Source organism: Mastigoproctus giganteus, chromosome 6 (genome assembly GCF_048544385.1).
Source record: "Mastigoproctus giganteus isolate SK-2022 chromosome 6, ASM4854438v1, whole genome shotgun sequence".
NCBI lineage: Eukaryota > Metazoa > Arthropoda > Arachnida > Uropygi > Thelyphonidae > Mastigoproctus > Mastigoproctus giganteus.
Genome location: NC_143580.1, coordinates 200,335,832 through 200,356,168, shown reverse-complemented (window position 1 = coordinate 200,356,168; position 20,337 = coordinate 200,335,832). Strand labels below are relative to the sequence as shown.

General features: G+C 37.1%; 1 protein-coding gene across 2 annotated transcripts in view; it reads right to left on the bottom strand.

The window, feature by feature from the left end:
- LOC150084873 (neuroglobin-like) overlaps positions 1-20,337 on the bottom strand; it is a 105,660-nt gene that overhangs the window by 73,706 nt on the left and 11,617 nt on the right. Inside the window, exon 1 of one of the 2 annotated variants that reach the window (XM_090375606.1) lies at positions 12,326-12,452. The exons of the other annotated variant lie outside the window; for it this stretch is intronic. The gene's annotated coding sequence lies outside the window, so the exon portion shown is untranslated. Of the gene's footprint in view, positions 1-12,325; positions 12,453-20,337 lie in introns of those variants that run through there. 2 annotated transcript variants of the gene reach the window in all.

The window sequence follows — 20,337 nt, the reverse complement described above, 5'->3', positions numbered from 1 at the left end:
CCGTCTTTGGATCCTTTGGTGAGATCGTACGAGGGACGACCGTACGAGGAAAGACTTCGATTATGTAGACTAGAGAGCTTGGAAACTAGACTCCTTAAAGGAGATACTATTGAGGTGTATAAGGCTCGGAAATGTAAAAGTAAAATGAACGAGGTGAAAGTTTCACTGTTATGATTCCAGAACTAGTAGCCATAAATTCAAATTACGGGGGGAGAAGTTTGGGCCGGATTGCATTGCACGAAGTTTTCTTTTAGTTAGCGAGTTGTTAATTATTCGAATACGTTGCCTCTGTGGGTGGTTGAGGCTGACAGCTGGGTAAATTCAAAGCTCGACTGGATAGATACCTACGTGAGGAAAGGGTCAAATAAGTGATTTAGTATTATTATTTTTTTGTTTTGTTTTTGGCTGGTGTAACAAAAGCCCAGGGCTTTCTTACACCACACGGCTAATACTAATATGCCCAGGCGATTTTATCTCCTTAAGTATGCTTTCTTTATGATTATTAGTGATAATATTTTGTTTTCTCTTGATGTATTTTACATTGTGCACTAGGAAAACTCTACCTTAGTAGTGTTTTCCTAGTATCTTACTAATAAACATATTGCAATACGGACAGAACGTCATCAAAAGAAAAGTAAGTAGAGAATCAGTACTACGTTGGTTTACTACGTTGGTTTACGAAGGAGTGAGTGCTACAGTTATCTGATTATTGAGTGCATGATCATTCAAACCGTAAAGTGATTCATATAGTAAACTTATTGCACCTTCACAGTTAAGAATTAGTTTCAGAATAAAGTCGCATAAAAACTGAATATTTACATTAATGGTTTTTACTTTCATTTGATGAAAAATAAATAGAAAAAGTTCCTTTATGAGTTAATTTGCTGAGAAATTATTCATTAACTGTATGTACATATTAGCAAAACGAACCGAGGCGTAATCTTTTTGTATAACGTAATGAATAGTTTCTTACCCGAGAAACTCTAGAGAAGATAGAGAAGATACTAAAGAGCAGAATACCGAACGATTTTTAGTGGTTCCCAAGATTTCTGGGGAACCAGTTTACACGTAGATCTCCTAGCTATTACCTGAGTTATTAACGCCGGCTGTCGGTATCCATGGATACATGGATTTCATGCACGTTACCGAGAAACGTGTGGAAGTTTTCCTGAAACGCAAAATACAGAGAACGGCGTTGTGAAAGACTGTATGAAGAACACTGGTTTCGCAATAAACCGTAGAATCAGCCATTTTCTATCCTCCTACCACGCATTTGTTTGAACTATCGGTACTGCGCTCTTTATTAAAAGATAATTGTATTCTATATATTACTTCCATTTTTTAAAAAAATATTTTAGTTTCTATCAATAAACCTAAACATGCGATCATTACTGAAGTTAGCCTCGTATGTTAAGAATAGCGTGCGAAATGAATTGGAGAGAGAGAGATGTAAAATGGTAAACACTCACTTAGTTTCTTATGTTATGCGAGAACATACTAATTCAGGAAAAAAGACTGTACGGATAGACGTGATTATTCTCCACTCCTCCGGCTGAAGTTTTAATTGGGCAAGCGATAATATATCCTCCATAAGTGGGCTCATAAGGCAAATTGGAACGTTCTGAACCTTCAGTGCTACTTATACTCTTCAAAAGTAGCCATTAAACACTGAGCTTTGTAGCTGGCGACATTCCTCTTAAAAAAAAAAAAGCTTAAGATCCTGTGCCATAAATTTTCATGGATGTTGAGAGAACAGCGTTATCGAAAGTGTTTACAATATCGATCCGGTAAGCTGCCATCCACAGAAACCGTCGGTCCAACCCCAAACCACTTCACAGTTGACACAGTACGGCTCTTATCAAAACGTTTTCAGGGATATCTCCATGTCACACCATCTTCAGAGAGTCCGTATCTCCACTTTTAGAGAATCCTTCATTATTTTGCGGCTGCAAGATGACTTCATGTATGGAAAGTTGTACCAAGACGAAGACAGTAATAGAATTCGCCATGTAGTGCAAGGAAGCTACAGGATTTTTCTGCATTGGCAAAAAGAAAAAAGAAAATAAACTACAAAGTAGATGCTTTCTCCTCACACAGGTAACTATCCAGTTGCCCTTTGAATTTATTCAAGCTGTCAGCCTCAACTACCTGGGAGTGCAACTTGTACCAGCAATCTGGAACAAGATAAAAACTCACTGGTTAAAAAAAAAATTCCTACAATCTAATCTAAGCCTCAACCCCTGTAATTTGTGTAAGATGTGAGTAGTTATACGATTGTTGAATACAATTGAAACCCATTGAAATTCATCGTATAGGGGTTAATATATGATGAGAACTGTTTTCCATAGAGAACAATGTATGAATAGGTCCAAACGTTTAAAAATTTAACAATAGAGTCCACGAACTAGAGGTTTCTGCTCGACCTGCTGCCAATGGAAACAACTTTTTCACGTCACACAAAATCGCTGTTGAAAGCTTCACGTGAGCATCGTTTTCTGTTCAACACATTGTACGTAATGACCTATAATAACGTGTGAAAGACGGATACGTCAATTTACAGATGAGCTGAAACAAAGACGAGTAGCTGTGATGTAGCCGAGTGGTTACATTTCAGTTGACCGTGGTTCGAACACACACACACACACACACACGATTGCTAAATACGGTAATGTTCTTCTATTCTCTATCTCGTAAACTCCTCCGACCATGTGTGACCATCCCGAAGTATAAACAAAAAAATATTTATTTGATGCGTGCTCTGCATTGCTGCTTTGGTGTGAAGCGTAAAGGTGTAATTTCATTGTAAGCGAAGCAGTAAAGAGTGGAGTCATTACAGCCTCCCCAAAGCCGAAGAAATCCTGATCAATGCCATCTACAAAAAAAGTGATGCACAGTGGAACTTTTGCCTCTTAAAGAGGATATATCTCATTTGCGACTAAACGTGGCGTTTTATGGATTTAAAGTTTCTTTAGGCTGACAAGTATAATAAGCAAATACTTTTCTTTAAGGCACCTCCGTAGCCAGGTGGGAAGGAGCAGCAGTGCATAGCACACGCTTCTTGATTAGACCGCCGTTCGAGCCCGTCATCACTGGATGCGGAAAGGTCAGGGAATGACCAACGCTATATTCCGGAGCAATATGGCCTTAGTTACTAATGCTCCAAATAACAAACAAACAAACTTTTCTCAATCTGCGCTTAATTATAAAAATTTTATTAACACGTCATTATAGTAAAAAAGCAGAAATAAATTAATATACTGTAACGTTATATTATTTGCAATAATTAAAATATTAATCAGACACGCCTTCTCGACACAATTTTAGTGAAGTCATTAATAAAAAAAGTCAAAAAAGGGTTATTGTCTAGCTTCTAAAGTTTAAAGTGGTTTGTCTAGAGTAAATCATTAGAGTTATTAGTATATAATAATATACATCGCTCTATTCATAATTCTCTCTTTAACTTCTTCCTCTGTTGCTTCTCTGTTTGTAGTTTCCGAAGTATGATCAAGTTTCAGAGAACATTTGTTTTTGTCACTTTTCTCGCAGTTCCCTCAAATTTGAATTGAATGGATCAGATGCTGCTAACAATTTATGCAGCTAACAATTTATGCAGCAAATCCTCATATTGCTTTTCTAGAAAATTTTGTGGAATTCCATTCTCTGTATCTTTTAAAGTTCTTATTGGTCGATCATCTTTTCATATAGTACTAATGTATAGTACCTGACAGTGTAGTTCTAAAAATTCTTTTGTATTTTTTTTTTTTTTAATATTTATCTTCACTCCACAGGCCGTGGATGATAAAATGTTACGAAAACACCAATAGAAATCACAGAGATAGAGAAATTTCAGAAAATGCGCAACTTTACATCATAAAAAAAATTATAATGTTAGGAAATAAACAGCTTACAATCATTATCAAGTTTTATTATTATTATTTATTATTATTTTTTTCTAATTCCAAATTTTGAGTTTTTCGACTTTTTTCCTGTTTTAGAGGCGAACATTCCGCTGATGCTAACTGTATCTTAAGGCATAAGTGGGATTATTTTGGAGAGCTAGATGAAGAAAGGAGGATATCAAATGGTGTTTCTTATTGCGATATGCTTACGAGCCATCTGAAGCTTTCAGTTTGTGCCAGACGGCAAGGATTGATCCCAAGAGGGTTTTGTCTACACAGCCCATCCACACATTGCACGCACGACTATTGACACCGTTTACGATGATCTGTGTCTTGAAGTGCTGTCACCCATTACTTATTTTGCAGACTTGTCTCCAAGTGACTATCATTTTTTTTGGACCACGCAGAGCAGTATTAGTGAAAAAACGCTTCCACTCTGATAATGAAATCCAGAAAAGCGGCGCATGAGTGGCTTCGGCAAGCAACCAAAGAAATTCTTCTCTGACCGTCCAAGCATTAGCTTCTTAAGTGGAAGAAGTATGTTGGGATAGGAGAAGGCTATATTGAAAAATTGTGAACTCCTTTACAGTTTGAATAATGAATCGTTCGTTTATTTAACTTTCGCTATTTATTTAAACCACCTTCGTACTACAAGTTTTTTCAAGATAGTAGTACAGTTTATCTCCTTTTTTTACAAAAAACTATAGATGAAGAACACTATCTGTAGTAAATACACGCTTTCACTTTATAGTTATAAATTAATTTAGACGCGGTATTAAGAGTTTAAAATTTTAAAATTTCATTTTTGAAAGGAAAGAAAACTGTTGTCTTATAACATTTAATTGAATTTTTGGCTTGCTCTGAAAAAAAAAAAATCAAAACACACATTCTGCATTTCCTGTGCATGCAAGCTAAAAACTTTTTTTCTGTGTAATATTATCTGTGCAATGGTAGTTAACTTGGTTGCATTGTCGGTTTGCGTAATATATAAACTAAGAAATTGTTCAGCTAACCGAGGAAATTCGTGGCTCAGAGCATCTCATCCGACATGATTGACCAAGTAAGAAAGAACCAGAAACAACGTTAAACGAAACGTTAGAATGTCTGTTTTTCTATTCTCAGATAGATTCTTATGAACACGGGAAGTTTTTGTGTCCGAAGTTCCCAGGTGAATTAAAAATTCTCAAAGGACCCGCTGTGAACGAAAGAAAGTTTCAGTACCTAAATTGAAAACGAAATTGAAGCCACAATGTATCCATGGAATCTCCAAGAATGAATGTTTCCTTGACATCAAGGCCACTTTAAGATTAAAGACTCTTCAGTGAACTGACAGAACAAAAAGTGAAGTATATGTTAGTAGTACAATAGTTAAACAAATTGAAAGTTAACCCCTTTCGAATTCCTATATGCGTGTTGCTGTTGTTTTAGTGGTTTCGCAGAAACAAGTAAAATCCATGACAGCCTACAGCGCTAGCACCCTCCGTAATTCGGAAAGCATATGTCCCTGCAGTGAAAGTGAATAAGTCCACGGGCTCAAGCATATCCTTTTAATGGTTTGCATTCCAACAGTACAGTGGTGGCAAACCTTTAATGAAATTGTTTCTAAATAAAATGCAATATTAAAGACACTTTAAATGACGCATTAACCTTTTGGTGATGCCATTTGTTAAAAGTAGTGTCCTCGCGGTAACACAGTGTTTATAATCACCGTCCTCCCTACAGTGGAAGAGACTCGGGTTCGAACCCCGTCAATGACGTGAGGAACTTTTATGGGCTTTTTCACTCCGTGGCTGAGTTAGTCAGTCTCAGGCGATGGTATTTTCCTCCCGGAAACTCGGTTTTTTGTCCGGCAGAACAGGAAAAACCAACCAACCACAAAACACACGCAATTTATGAACATAACACACATGGGGGGGGGGGGATGAGCATGTTCTCGGGTAAACCTAATGTGACAATTTTTTTTTGTTTGAAATTAGTGCAATATCAGGGCAACCCTTTGTGAAGGCAAAGTTTTGTTCTGCTGTGAGAGATAACACCATTGCATTAACTTGGTAGTTAAAATTGAAAGGAAAAGACGGTCCTCCCAACTTATAATTTCAATAAAGTTAAATAGCAATAACAATTGAAGAGTTCATTCTCAAGACTTATTTAAGGAAAAGATTCGTGAATACGGAGGATAGGGTGTATTCTGTGATTGGTTTGCCTATTTTACTGGTTGAAAACCCCGAGTTTCCGGCGAGGGAAGGATGTTTAACCTTTGCTCGAAATCGACTATCTCAGCTACCGTGTGAAAAACCGCAAAAATTCCTCCGTTCTGGAAGAGGTTCGTACCTAGGCATCAGTAACTGCCTTACTTAGGTATGGTCTTTCTAAGAATTGGATTGTGAATAGCTTACGCTCTTTGCACTTTTATTTCTCTTTAGATGTTTATTATTTGGGCTTTAACAATTATGCTAAATGGAAGGATTACAAAACAAAATGTAATTTCCTTTCCCTTAACCAGCGGTTTTTGACTTAGAAGCACGTCTGTTTCTGATTATTTCTGCGTCCGGTTTTGATGTCAGTCCACCTATCCATTTAAGCTGTTTGTTTGTTTGTTTGTTGCTTGGGTTTTATTGGCGCATTAGCGACTAAGGCTATAATGCGCCAAAACCTGGTCATAAAAAGTAACCATTTAAGCATAAATGAAAGATGATACCAGCGAGCCTTATGATGAAATCCTACGGGAACGCCCGAACGCCCTCTGCTCTCTCTCTCTCTTTCATTCCTATTACACGAAACCGTTATGATTTACTACACCACTTAGCCGCTGTTCAATGTAGTGAAAATTTGGACTGCATAACAACATCGCATAATTAATGTTGCATTTTTATGTGTTTCAACGCCAAATAGTTTAGTCGCACAACTAATAGTTGGAATGTTCGAGAGCAGCGATATTACGTGAAAAAAGAGTTTCCTTTTATCGAGCGAATAGAACAAGAGCATTCGTATCCCAAAATAAAAACGCGCCCCGTATAATTTACAGTATTATGATGAATTTCCAAACACTCTGATTCGCTAGGATATATCATGATTTAGTCATTCTGAGCTATTACATTTTCATAATAAATACATTTTGTTTCATTCATCGGTCCATTTTAAGTGCATATATATATATATATATATATATATATAGTTTCAGTTCACGGACTGCACATATATATATGCAGTCCGTGAACTGAAAATTGAATGATGATTCTGGTACATATTTGGAATTTATATTGGCAACTTGGGAACTGGGCCATTTTAATTCCGACTACTATGACAGTCTGCAGTGTAGTTTTCGCAGCAAAAAAAAAAAATGGTAATTTTCTTTGGTTAATGTATAAAGCATATCCTGTGCTGAATTTGATGTCCTCCGCGGCAACTTAATCGGTGCAATAAATCGTCGTCTGCCACTCCTTTGGAAAGGTCTGGGTTCGATTTCCGTCGATAACTGGAGTAATTTATAAAATAAACGTGTGGGAGAAATTAAACCCCTGGCATAAATTCAATCCGAGTTCGAACTTATGAAAATTATATGCAACAAAACGGTGGCATGGGGGGAGATAGTCGTTTGCTAGATGCCGAAAAAACGAATATGCCATGTTTAATGGTACATTCTGTGGATTTATTGGGTTTTAGACGCATCGGCGACTTATACCATATTGCTCCGTTGTGTGTTATGTTCGTCCAAGTGCGTTTCTGCGGGAAAATGGTGGAAGAAGGTAATAATACTCATAGTCTTCAACGTTTGGTTTTCAGTGATGTGTATACATTTAAGAGGGTGGATAATTACTGCGTATTCGCTCGTTTTGCTCATATGGGGATCTGAGAATCCATCTGCTTCACTTGAAACTGGCAGTGGGAATCCCCAGGTGATATATTTTATGTATTTTAAAAATAAATAAAATAAAATAAAAAATAATTTTTATTGTTTTCTAAATACAGCACAGGTAATACAGTACTGTAAATAGTATTACTCAACGCTGTGACATGGCCAGAATTATATCAGTTAGGTAAAATATCATAAATGTGATTAATGATGCAAAAAATTGGGAAAAACGTGAAGCAGTGTCTATGGCCAGGATCTGTGGGGGGGAATAAAAAGTGAATTTGGTTTAATTTTATTTTAATTATGTATAATAATAATTCTTTATTAAATATTCCTTATTTGTTCTGTTCCCTTATAACTATATAGACCTCTATTTCTTACACCCCCACGTACACATATGACTTTGCTTCACAGGAGAATTCCAGATTCAATGGAACTTCTCAATTATGTATAATTCCCTTCGGAAAGGCTGAGTGTTCAGGAATAACAAACTCACCAATTAATAAACAACAAAGTTTATTTACATATATATATATATACAACATAATATACAATTGAATAAAAAAAACATGTAATATGCATAGAAAGTTAAATCAAGGATACCTTACATATATTATTCTTATTCCTATTTCCCTTCACTAGCTAATCTGAGTTGACCATTATATGAAAACACTTGATTCATTCTTCTTGCCCTAACTAACTCCTAACACTTATACACATTCACCATACCTATTTCACTTACTCCTGGATACAATTGTGTTTCTTATATTAACAATCAATATGCTACTTTCATCATTATACTGTGTGTTCTCACCATTCTGTTACAATACACTGAAGACCAATCTTAACTTTCCTAAAGTCTCTATTTGTTATTAGTCTTTCAGATGAACCAACAATTCTTCATCAATACAAACACTATATTCAATTATCTGTCCTTAAAACATTCAAAGTTTCCCATACAATTCAATTATCTATCCTTAAAACATATTCAAAACTTCTCATATAAACCTTACTACCCTTCTAACACATTATAATCATTTGAACAACAATTTAATCTATTACTCATCCTTCGTTTCCCTTGCATTTTACAATAACTTTTTTTTAACATAATAACTCTGTTAGTATATATAATTTACTTCAGAGGTGATTTATCTATCATTTTACTTCTAGAGCTACTCCCTTTTTTAAATTAATTACTATACTCTTTCACTAACAGTCCTTGTTAGCTTACAGTACTTACTATATTTCTCACCTACTTCTATCTTTTTTTCTTTCCTTTCCGGGGAGGTTTCAACCTTCCATTTTTGGCTCTCTGAGGATCTCCTTCATCTGATCAACCTGAATCTGCTACAGATAATTTTCAGGAACTCTTGGCTGCATGGGACTGGCGTCCTTTCTCCACCTTATTCGGGCTACCTTCCATTCGCTGCTTCCTTCCTTCTCATCGAGCTACTAATTTTTCGGCTTCGCTCCTTCCCTCTCCACCTTATTAAAACTTATTCACAAAAAGAAAATTCACAGGGCATCTCACACTAACTCCTTCTCTACTCCACTTTTTACAGCTCATCCACAAGGAGATAGCTCATAGGGTGCCACCCTCGCTTCTTCGCTCCACCTATTAAGAACTTCTTATTAAATTAAGAAATATTTCACAGCGCTCGTTGCATTCGGGTCACTACCCTTGCCTTTCTTCCGATGTGGATTAGACTATAGCATACGGCCACTGCTCTTGCCTTCCAATGACGGACAGGCTTATTCTCCTTACACTCCATAATTCCTAACACGACAAAAAACTCAACTGTCAACTGCTACCAACTCATATTTTCTACCACGACCAAACACTCAACTGTCAACTGCTACCAACTCATATTTTCTACCACGACCAAACACTCAACTGCCCATGTTACTAACTCATTTTTACTTACACCGACGAAAAAACTCAACTGTCCGTCCTAACTCATTTCCATAAACACCCACATAAACTCAACTCGGGGTTCTGTGTCTACTCACATTTTCTAGCACGACAAAAAAACCTCAACTGTGTCTCCCCTAACTCATTTCCATAAACACCCACATAAACTCAACTCGGGGTTCTGTATGTTTCCTACTCAGTCACTTTTTTAACCCATTTCGACAAACACCGACAAAACTCAACTGAGTTCTTGACTATCCCATTTCAGAAACACCGACAAGAATCTCAACTTTGTCATTTTTCTCCCCCCTTTCACTCACCTTTTTCATCTGAATTACGTACTGCCCTTGTTCTGAGTCTTAACCAATCTTTCTCATTTTATCAACTTTCACTCTGTTCTTATTTGCCTGTTTTATTTTCTCAAGCTGACTCCTTATTGCTTGATCAAACTTCTTATTTTAAGAAATTTGTAAAATTTCACAGGCTGTCTGTACCTTTGAAGTCAGCCGCTTATAGTTATACTTTAGCAGACTAATTTCACACGATCTACAAACTCTGCCATCACTGACAGCCAGACGCCAGTCTTAACTCTAATTCCAGCATTTGTCCGGTATTTACTTCCTGTCTCTTCTCCAGATGTCACCGATCAAAGAAATGTCCTGACAGTATCATGGTCCACCGCACCATTGTTTTCCAGAGTTAACACCTATTACTAACAGCAGTTGCTACTCGTTTCTATTGTTTTGGTTTGTCTGTGTGCTGGGAGTCGAAGTGTACCTAGGTTGCTAATAGCCTTTCAGCTTACCGCTCCCCTTGTATAGACGTTGTCTAATTTAATCCCTTGCGAGTGATCTTAGTAATATTCTTGACTTCTAGGGTTTCGCTGCCCCATATTGCTATATTATAAGTTTTACTTTAAATTAATCTCACTTTTCTATAAAATATTATACTTGTAAGATTTTACATCTTACAGATCGAAACAGAAAGACAAATGCGAAGAATGTTTAGTTGCACAAAAACTTTGATTTAAAAAGGCACATATAATAAAAGGAAAATCACAGAGAGAACAAATATTTATTATCGCTGTATATTGCCACCGAAAAAGATATGCAGGGAGCGTGAATCAAAATCCAAACAAGGATTTTGATCCGAAAAACATCATAACGATTAAAGGTTTATTGCCCTCTTAACTTTGTGGAAAAAATCGAAAGGAAACGTTTGATCATCGAGCACCTCTGGATGAACAACTCCCTGAAAAATGGATGGAAAAAAGGATTGAATTACTTCCTCATCGAGATGTCAGATCTGATGGCCCCTTTGTTTTTTTCTGTGGAGTTAAGTAAAGGACTGCGTGTACTAGCCATTGTTACCAACATTACTGCAACAGCTGAAGTAATATATCGCATACAATTGAGGGAAGGAACCATACTAATTAAATTTCAGATTACAATAAGCCCCGGTAATTAACCGCTTTAACGTTAGTAGCTTAGCTACTGAGCTTCCGCTCTATGCAAAATTTAAATTAATTAAAATGTGGATTTCATATTTAAAAAATAACTATGATTTTTACATTTACGTTTATATGAACTTTTTAATAAAAAAAATTTGGGCTAAAAATGACCAAAACTGCTGCACTGATAAGATGCTTGATCCTCCGCAGATCTGTTGACAAGCGCAAAAAAAAAAAAAAGTTTCAATGTGAGGATTATCACCACATTTCAAATAAGTAGCATTACACACCTTTCCTTGAATAAATTGCTATTCGTTGATAGCGTAATTCTAAGGCAACTAGTTGTGAGAACCACACAGTTTTGGAGATCAATGCTATGTAAAAAGACTTATCTTTTTAAAAAATGTATTGTGAAATAAAACTCCCTTAAGTCACTTATAATGATTAAGATATTTGACGAAACTTTACAATAAAATTAAATTTATACCAGTGATCTTTGTAACTCTTTTAATTCTTTATAACTTTTTTATAAGTCTGATATCGAGATTCAGCGGAATCGTAAAACGTTGCTAATTTTGTATTAAGTGTATGTACTGAGGTGGGATCAAGTTTATTTTGGCATTTTAATAAATATTTTAATAATAACACGTGATATAAGAGTGTTTTATCTCATAATACAGTTTTTAAGAGAATATATCCCCGTATCGTCTCTTTCAACTAACTTTTGTCTTTATTAAACAAGACTTCAGCTTTGCCCGGTCTATCTATTAAAAAGTGCACTTGTAATCTTGTATGTTAAGTTCACATCATTATTGTCAATAGTACCAGCACATATGTATTTTGTAAAAGTCATTAAATTGATTTACTCAAAAAAAAATACCCAAATTAAAATTTATCAAAATTTAACAGCTATTAAAAAATCCTCCGAATTTAAAAGCAGTTCCTCCGTTCCCATTATGCATTGTAATGATGTTTGTTTATCCCCTATCCATTGTTTATTCAATGCATTCTTAACTAGCGTAAACATTGCAATGCAGGCTGGAACAGTACCGATAATTACAGAACCGTTAATGTCAACAATTCTGCGACTATCTTAATTTAATTTTAAAATTCATATTAAGTTACGTGCTGCCAGGTAAATTTTGCTTTATATTTATATGCGAAATCTTTTTTTTTTAAATATAAGCAATGCAAGTAAATAAACAACTTACGTTGTTAGTCCAAAGTCCAATTAGAGCTACATTTATAATGTCATTTGGTTCTGTTTAATACAAGTTTCTGAAGACATCGTTGCAGCACGTTTTGGCCATTAGTATTTGACTCCAAATCGAAACACAAATAAGAAATATTCTTTGATACGGCCGCGAAGTACTCTTCTAAAGACCTCTGCGTCAACAGACCGCCGCACGATCACTCGGTTTAAAAAAAAAAAAAAAAACTATGCGCAGCGGCTGACGGATATAACGGTACGCTAGACCGAAATCAAATACAACATCAAAACAAACTAGATCGATACCATAAATAACGCAGCGTGTGGGTGTGTAGGATCGTCAAGACTATATTTATTTATTTATCATTATTAAGCCCGGGAACGAATCCGGCCGTCAGCGAGGGTGTTTCTCATAATCAGGGTGTGATGGTGTGGGGTACTCGCCGATGTGGGCAAAGTATTTTCAGTTTCACTGTTCCAGTAGCCCTTGTGGGAATATACTAAATGATATTGTATAGAAAATAATGGCCTAAAACTTTTCTCCCACAAAATATTTATTTCAGTTATGCGAATTGAACCTATTTGTATTTGCCCTAGTTTATTAGAGTTTTCCCCGTAGAGAGATTATTGTAAATAATTAAAATACGTGTATATAACCTTTCTACATTAGCTGATTAGTGTTAGAATGCAGACGTTAGAATGTACAGGCAGTTTTTTGATCCAATATGGAAAAGACCGTTGACCTTCGCAGGTAGCGATATCTACCTTGGAATTATGCTATAAACACGGTTTTCTGCATCAGTTTATGTCGTGTTTTAAGCGCAAATTGAATAAAAGACAGATATTCAAAATTCTCATAATACGGGTTTGTTTTTCATGAACGTCGCATAAAAAACGCACTCGCATGAATACCTGCGTCAGATTGGGGGGATGAAATATGGAGACATTCTTTCATATAGAATGTTTATTAAGTTTAAACAACTCGAATTTCGGTCAACCGACGTTCTAAACGTGTGATAAACCCGGGTAAACTAGAAGAGAGAGACCAGTCTGAAGGTAATCTTTTTCTTTACTTCCTCAGAGGAAGCTGCCTTCCTTCCTACAGAGGAAGCTACAATCGTGTTCCTGCATTTGCAGAACCCGCGCTTTGGACAGCAAGTAATTTCGTATTGTCATTGTACATCCAGTTCATTCATGTTTTAGCATCAACTCTCCTGTAGCTTCTTATACTTAAAGTCAGCATTTTGTACGATATATTTTCATTGGACTTCGATTTATCAAATACTGCTAGAGTATACATCTTTAAATGCAGTAAGTTAAGTATTTTCACTAACACGGAATGTCCAGAATTGTTTGGTGTGATATAATCGTGCACTTTAACAATGTACAAGCTTTAACTTAAAGCGGAAACTCGTATTAACATAAAGCGGGGGGACATGCACCGGCTGTTTGCTCTAAGTACACCTTTAATGTTATCCTGTTTATTTCGCTGAAAACAAATGTCTTCATTAAACTGAAATAAATTACGTTTAATTAAAAAAAAAATACAGGTCACGAGTAAAACATAAAACGTTAAACATAAAATTTACGTTAAAACATAATATCCTATTATAGATTAACCTGTCCACTGGCACAAGGTGGCAAGTTCTGACATGTTATTATCAATGGATATGCTAAGTACGCTTCAGGCTAGGAGAATGTTCCACATTGTAACATCCTTGAGGGTGGAAAAGTATAATCACCGCCCTCCCTACACTGGAGGGATAACGGCGATTAATCCGTAAATGACAGATTTATTTACGAATCCCGTCAATGGTGCGAGAAATAAATTTTTATGGACTTTTTGTCACAACATGGCCTAGTTATTCGGTTTCAGGCTATGGTTACACGGCTTTATCTTAGATAAGAATAAGGGAAATGCGCTCTGATTTCGGAAAATAGGCGCAGCCCAGTCAAAAAATGATGTTCACCTACATCACCTAACAGTGGTTATGTCCTCCTTGTGCTGCCCAGTACCTCCGCCACACTGCGAGGCATAGACCTATAAGGTTTATGAACGTTGCAGAAGGTATATTGTACCATATCGTCAGGATTGTGTTTCATAAATCTGCGATACTCCGTGATGGAGGATCCAAACATCGGATCTGTCGATCCATGTAACCCCAGAGGTGTTCTACGGGATTCGCATCCGAAGAATCGGTGGCCAAGGCAGCACCTAGCAGTCCCTTTCGTGATAACCGAACCACTCTCGAACAATACCGGCAACGTGACAGGGATTATCTTGAAGGAACACACCTGTGCCATCAGGGAAGATGGTCACCGCACAGAGGTTTACCTGATCAGTCACAATGAATATGTATGTTGTACGGCGGCCCCCTAGACATAAGTCCAAATCCACCTAGTGCTACTGTCAAATTTAAACAAAATTACATAAATGGGCCTGAATGAGTGTTGCTTGTGTAATATTCATGCCACGGAGCAGTCAACACCCAGAACAACTGCTGCCCGGCGCCCTTCCCTAGGCACACGGAGTCGGGCCGGGTCTGGCACTGTCTGTGCTAGTCGCACAAAAATCTCGCACCCGCCAGTAGAAGTGCTAGACCATTGGGTGCCAGAAATCCCGCTTCCATGCCACCCACGCCTGAGAGCCAGAAAAATAAAAAAAAATAATAATAATAAAAAAAGCCACAATGAATATATATATTTTTTTTTTGATCGCTGTCCTCCCCACACCGGGTGGAAGTTATTTTTCTTTATCAACAAAACAGCAAGCGGCCCCTAGCCAGAAACTGGAAAATCCGCTATGTACATACATAGATATATATATATATATATATATACAATGATATATATATATATATATATATATATATATATATATATATATATATATATATATATGATACATATAATGATACAATATATAATGATATATATATATATATATATATATATGATACATATAATGATACAATATATAATGATATATACATATAATCGTGTTAATTACAATGTTATAGGTGTAATGAACATGTAACATGTTCACACAGCAAGTCACATCACGCAACTAATCAGAAGTATTAATTGTGGTACAGGAACCAGAAGACAGCAGTCTTTTTCTGTCCTAGGAAGAACGAAAACCGCACCCACTGGAGGTAGTGCTATACCAATGGGTGTTAGCTAATTCTGTGTCCACAGCTGCCCAAACTGGGATACCAGCTTTAAAAAAAAAGAAAAAAAGTGGATGGCAGGCGATATCAGTTTTAAGAAATATCGATAGACATTGCTGGTGTTGGGTTGGTTCCTTGTTCTTGATATGTTGATAAACTTGAGAAGAGTCGCTTTCCTTTGGTGAAAACAGCAGAGCAGAACTGTTGTAGAGCTGAGAACGATTGAGAATTTTCAGTCAGCGCCACTTCATTTCCTTCAGAGAAGTTGCTGACAGCAGCTTGTAGTGTAGATCTGTCATCGTGGTACAGGCTGCAGCGATACAGAATGTGCATCCAGGTTTCCTCAACACCACACAAGTAGAGATTGGTATCAGACAAGCCAAATTGAAATAGTTTGGAGTTGATGGAGCCGTGCCCAGTAAGTATATACGATGTTGTTAGGCTAGGAGAAAACCATTGGCGGACATTCTTATTGAGAGGGAAGGTAACTGCAGGAACAAAAGAGCGGGTGACTTGACAAGTAGTACTGGAATCCCATCATGATTGCCACACACTGATAAGTTCGTTCCAGATTCTCCGTTTCTCGTCTTTGATGTTAGCAGTTAAGTTGCATGAGATGCCGAGAATCTCGCCGAGAACTCCCTGTTTTAGATGATAGCACAGTCCTTTGAAGATTACATACAGGTCTAGTGGTAAGACTCCGGCAAGGACCTGCTGAGCAGCAGAGGACACTGTCCTGCAGGCCCGGAGCATGGCAAGCAGCATAATCCGTTGAATGGAGATGAGCTTGGAACGGAGTTTAACATTAACGGCTCTATGGAACCAGACTCCCGAAGCATATGTTGTTATTGGTACGAATACTGCTGTATAATATAGTAAGAGAGTCTTCCTATTTAGTCCCCAGTCCGATTTGGAAATTCGGATAACTGCTGCAGTGAACTTCTTAATCTTCGAGGCGAGGTGATTAATATGAGAGGGGAATGTTAACCTGTCATCTAAAATTACGCCAAGATGTTTTAATTCAGGAAGAAAAGGGATTTGCTTTCCGTCTATCTTCTCCCCAGTAACTGGAGTTTTTTCGTCCAGCAAAACAGGCAAATCGACCATAGAACATACGCAATTTACAGACACAAATACGGGTTAATGTATTTAATTACGGGCAACCCTAAAATAATATATATATTTTTAATTTCCGTCTATCTTTATGCCACAATGAATAAGTGTAAAGTGTATTGATGTCTAACGGCACCATGTGTATATGTTAAAGGGCGGCTCCTAGAACGTTTGTTCAACTCCGCCTCGTATCTCTGTGAAGAACAGTATCACTACAAATGGGCCAGATATGTGTGTGACGTCGGTTTGTGTGTATTCTGCGTGTGTTCTGTTGTTCTGTTCTGGCCGTCTAACGGCACCATGTGTGGACATGTGTATATGTAATGGGCGGCACCTAGAACGTCTGTTCAACTCCGCCTCGTGTCTCTGTGAAGAACAGTATCACTACAAATGGGCCAGATATGTGTGTGACGTACGTTTGTGTGTTTTATGTGTGTGTTCTGTTGTATGTTCTGGCCACTTGGCTACCCAGAAGCATCAGTCGCCTGGACAGATGATTCTGGGTACTCGTCCACACCACGGGAAGGTGGGCCAGTTCCAGTAGAGCACGTAACGCCTCAAAAGAGACTCTGACCCACCTGATGTTGCCAAAAGGTGGGCCAGATTCCTCCGGGGGCCCATTCCAGAGGAAAAAGAAAGGAGCGAGAGAGGGGAAAAAATAATAATAATATTAATAAAATAAAATGAAAAAAAAATAAATAAAATAAATAAAATAATAATAAAATTAAAAAAATAATAATAAATAATAAAAAATAAATAAATTTTAATTGTAATAAAGAAGGAGAGAAAAAAAAAAAAGAAAAAAAAAAAAAAAGAGAGAAGAAAGAAGAAAGAAAAAAAAAAAGAAGAAAAAAAAAAGAAAAAGAAAATAATAATGATAATAATAAAGTAAACACAACCCGTGGTGCTGGTAAAAAAAAAAAAAAAAAAAAGGACACGTGATAATAAAAAAATAATAATAATAATAATAATAATAAATAAATAAAAGAATAAAATAAAATAATAATAAACTAATAGTAAAAAAAAAAAAAAAAAACAGACACACACAGACTGGTGCTGGTGAGAGAAGAAAAAAAAAAAAAAAAAAAGGGTAGTCTTCAATAAATACTCTTGTATCCAGAATAATTCAGATGTGGAATGATGACCTTTAGGATCGGTGCAGTGACAATTCATGCAGACATGAACCATAGAAGAAAACTATTGTCCCGCTTGCTTACACAGTTGTATTTGGTGGATTGTTCTGGTGCGCTAATCTGGCGTTGATTCTTTTTCTGCGAGCAAACACCTCGGAGGCAAAGTTCTGAAGTGCTGAGAGATTATTCTTATTATGCAGAAGCATTTCCTCATTCCCCGGAGAGAGATCTGGAACGTCAGTTCGGAGCTTCACCCTAAGATCGTCGTAGATTGCACAGTTATAGAGCAGGTGACTCCAATCTTCTGTATTCCCGCAGCTGCAGAGATCAGTGTGATGCAAGCGAAGTCTAACGGCACCATGAATGAAAGTCTAACGGCACCAGGAAATTTTGGCATTTAGTGCGTAGTTTAGGAGTATGAGGGCCCAGGAGATTCCCAGGAAAACATTCCCCATACAAAACACTGCCGCCACCTGCCTATTTCTGTTGGACTATAGGATATTGGATTGATTCCTCTCCACAGTTTTTCGCCGTACCGTCTGTCTACCGCCCGCATAGCAATGATAGGAAACGTGATTCCTGCCATTGCTTTGTGGCAACTTTTTTCCAGTCATCTTGGTCCAATGACGCCGTTAAAGTGCAAACTGTAGCGTCGTTGTCGATGGATGGCCGTAAGCATGGGTACCTTTACGGGGTGCCCACTCTGGTTTCTAATATGAAGGAGGGTTCGTTGGATCGTGGTCTGGGAAACATCACTGGTCGTACTTCGGTTAAAGTCCATGGTCAATCTTTCCACCATTTTCCGTTTATCGGCTCGCACAAGTCGGGACAGCCTACCTTCATCACAAACAATCGATGAAGCGTGGGCGCCCGCCGTTGGTCCGGCGACCAATGCCGCTTTGTCCACTGTCCTTTCACTCATGGAACACCTTAACTACAGCACTGTGCGAACAGCCCACAGGTTTCGCAGTTTCCGTAATACTGTATTGCTACCCTTCAGCAGGTACTTGACAATCATTCCTTTTACGAAGTAAGTCAGATCATGTCCCTTGGCCATGTCGGTCAAGCACTTTATGGTCTGCAACACACCACGAACCTGCTCTATCACGTTTACTGGTTCTCAAGCAACAAATGTACCACCAGGTGAGTAGGAAGGGTCGATTAGGAAGGGGTGGTTATAATGCTTTCATTGAACAGCGGATATGTGAGGATTCTGAAAAAATAATAATAGTAAAAAACCTTCCCTTCCGTTTCTATCATCTTCTACCAGTAGAAAATGCTCTCCAAATCATACAGAAACGCTGCTCTAGAGCGTTTCGCTACAAATTACTGTATGGTGAAACGCATTTAAAATGTTTCGTAACTCTCCCTAACTGAGTTCATTGTAAGAAATAAGTTATCGTAACGTCATAATCTGGATCCCCTCACTCGACGTTTCAATCATTTGTCTCGTATACCGATCACAAATCTAATTTGTTATCCAATATGAATTCAGCTCGTAGTTACATGCTGCGTGTAACATAAACAGCTTCGAATTCTTATCAATCATTTCATTTCATTGTTATTAAAACATCCCTAACTATAATACCAGGATTTCCTTTCTTTAACAACTTATCTGGCAATTCACTAAAAGTCATTGCGCGTGTTCATAAATTCTGAAAACAGAATTTGACTACGAAAATAAAGATGATATAAATGTATAATGTTTAATTTAATTTTATCGTGCATTGATTGACAACCATTTCCGGCTGTAAATCGCAGACATTCAGTTTTATAATCCTTTTCAATAGTAAAAAAGATTGATTCAGTTTTGCTATATCTAATGCGAAATTTGAAAAATAGCTAACTTCCTTGTGTCAGTGAAAGTATTACAGTTTTTTATTTTCATGACATGGCAAAATTTAGGAACGAATCTTTCATAAATAAACATAATCTCCAAAATATTTCGTGTTTCAAGTGCAGACTAATTGAATAAAACATAGGATTATTCAGAACTCTCATGGTACTGTACATTTTTATTTGTATGAACTTCACAGTCATTTGGCCTATAACACTCTTCTACTCTCATTTTTCTTTTCCCAGTGCTTACGTCACACTAATTGAATAAAACATAGGATTATTCAGAACTCTCGTGGTACTGTACATTTTTATTTGTATGAACTTCACAGTCATTTGGCCTATAACACTCTTCTACTCTCATTTTTCTTTTCCCAGTGCTTACGTCACACTAAACTGACTCTACATTATACTGGCAACTGACGTCATCTGGGTGTACCGCCTTGAATTCTGTGCTTCTTAATGAAGACCATAAATCCTCCCCCTCCCCTCCTCTCCCGTGTGTTGTTTCTCTACACATTGTACTCACAGTATTCAAATTCTCATCTTCTATGTCTAAGAGTGGCATCATATTTCCAAAATACCTACAATGTTCGCATTTGATAACCAATACTTCAAATTTATTTACTATATTGTTAGCATTAATGTATAAACAACTATGCGCGTGCCAGTTTTCGTCCTTGGTAACCCTACCCAGCCAGTATACGAGGAGTGATAATTTAATGCGAGGACTGGTGCAAGATTTTATGTTTACCGCCGGA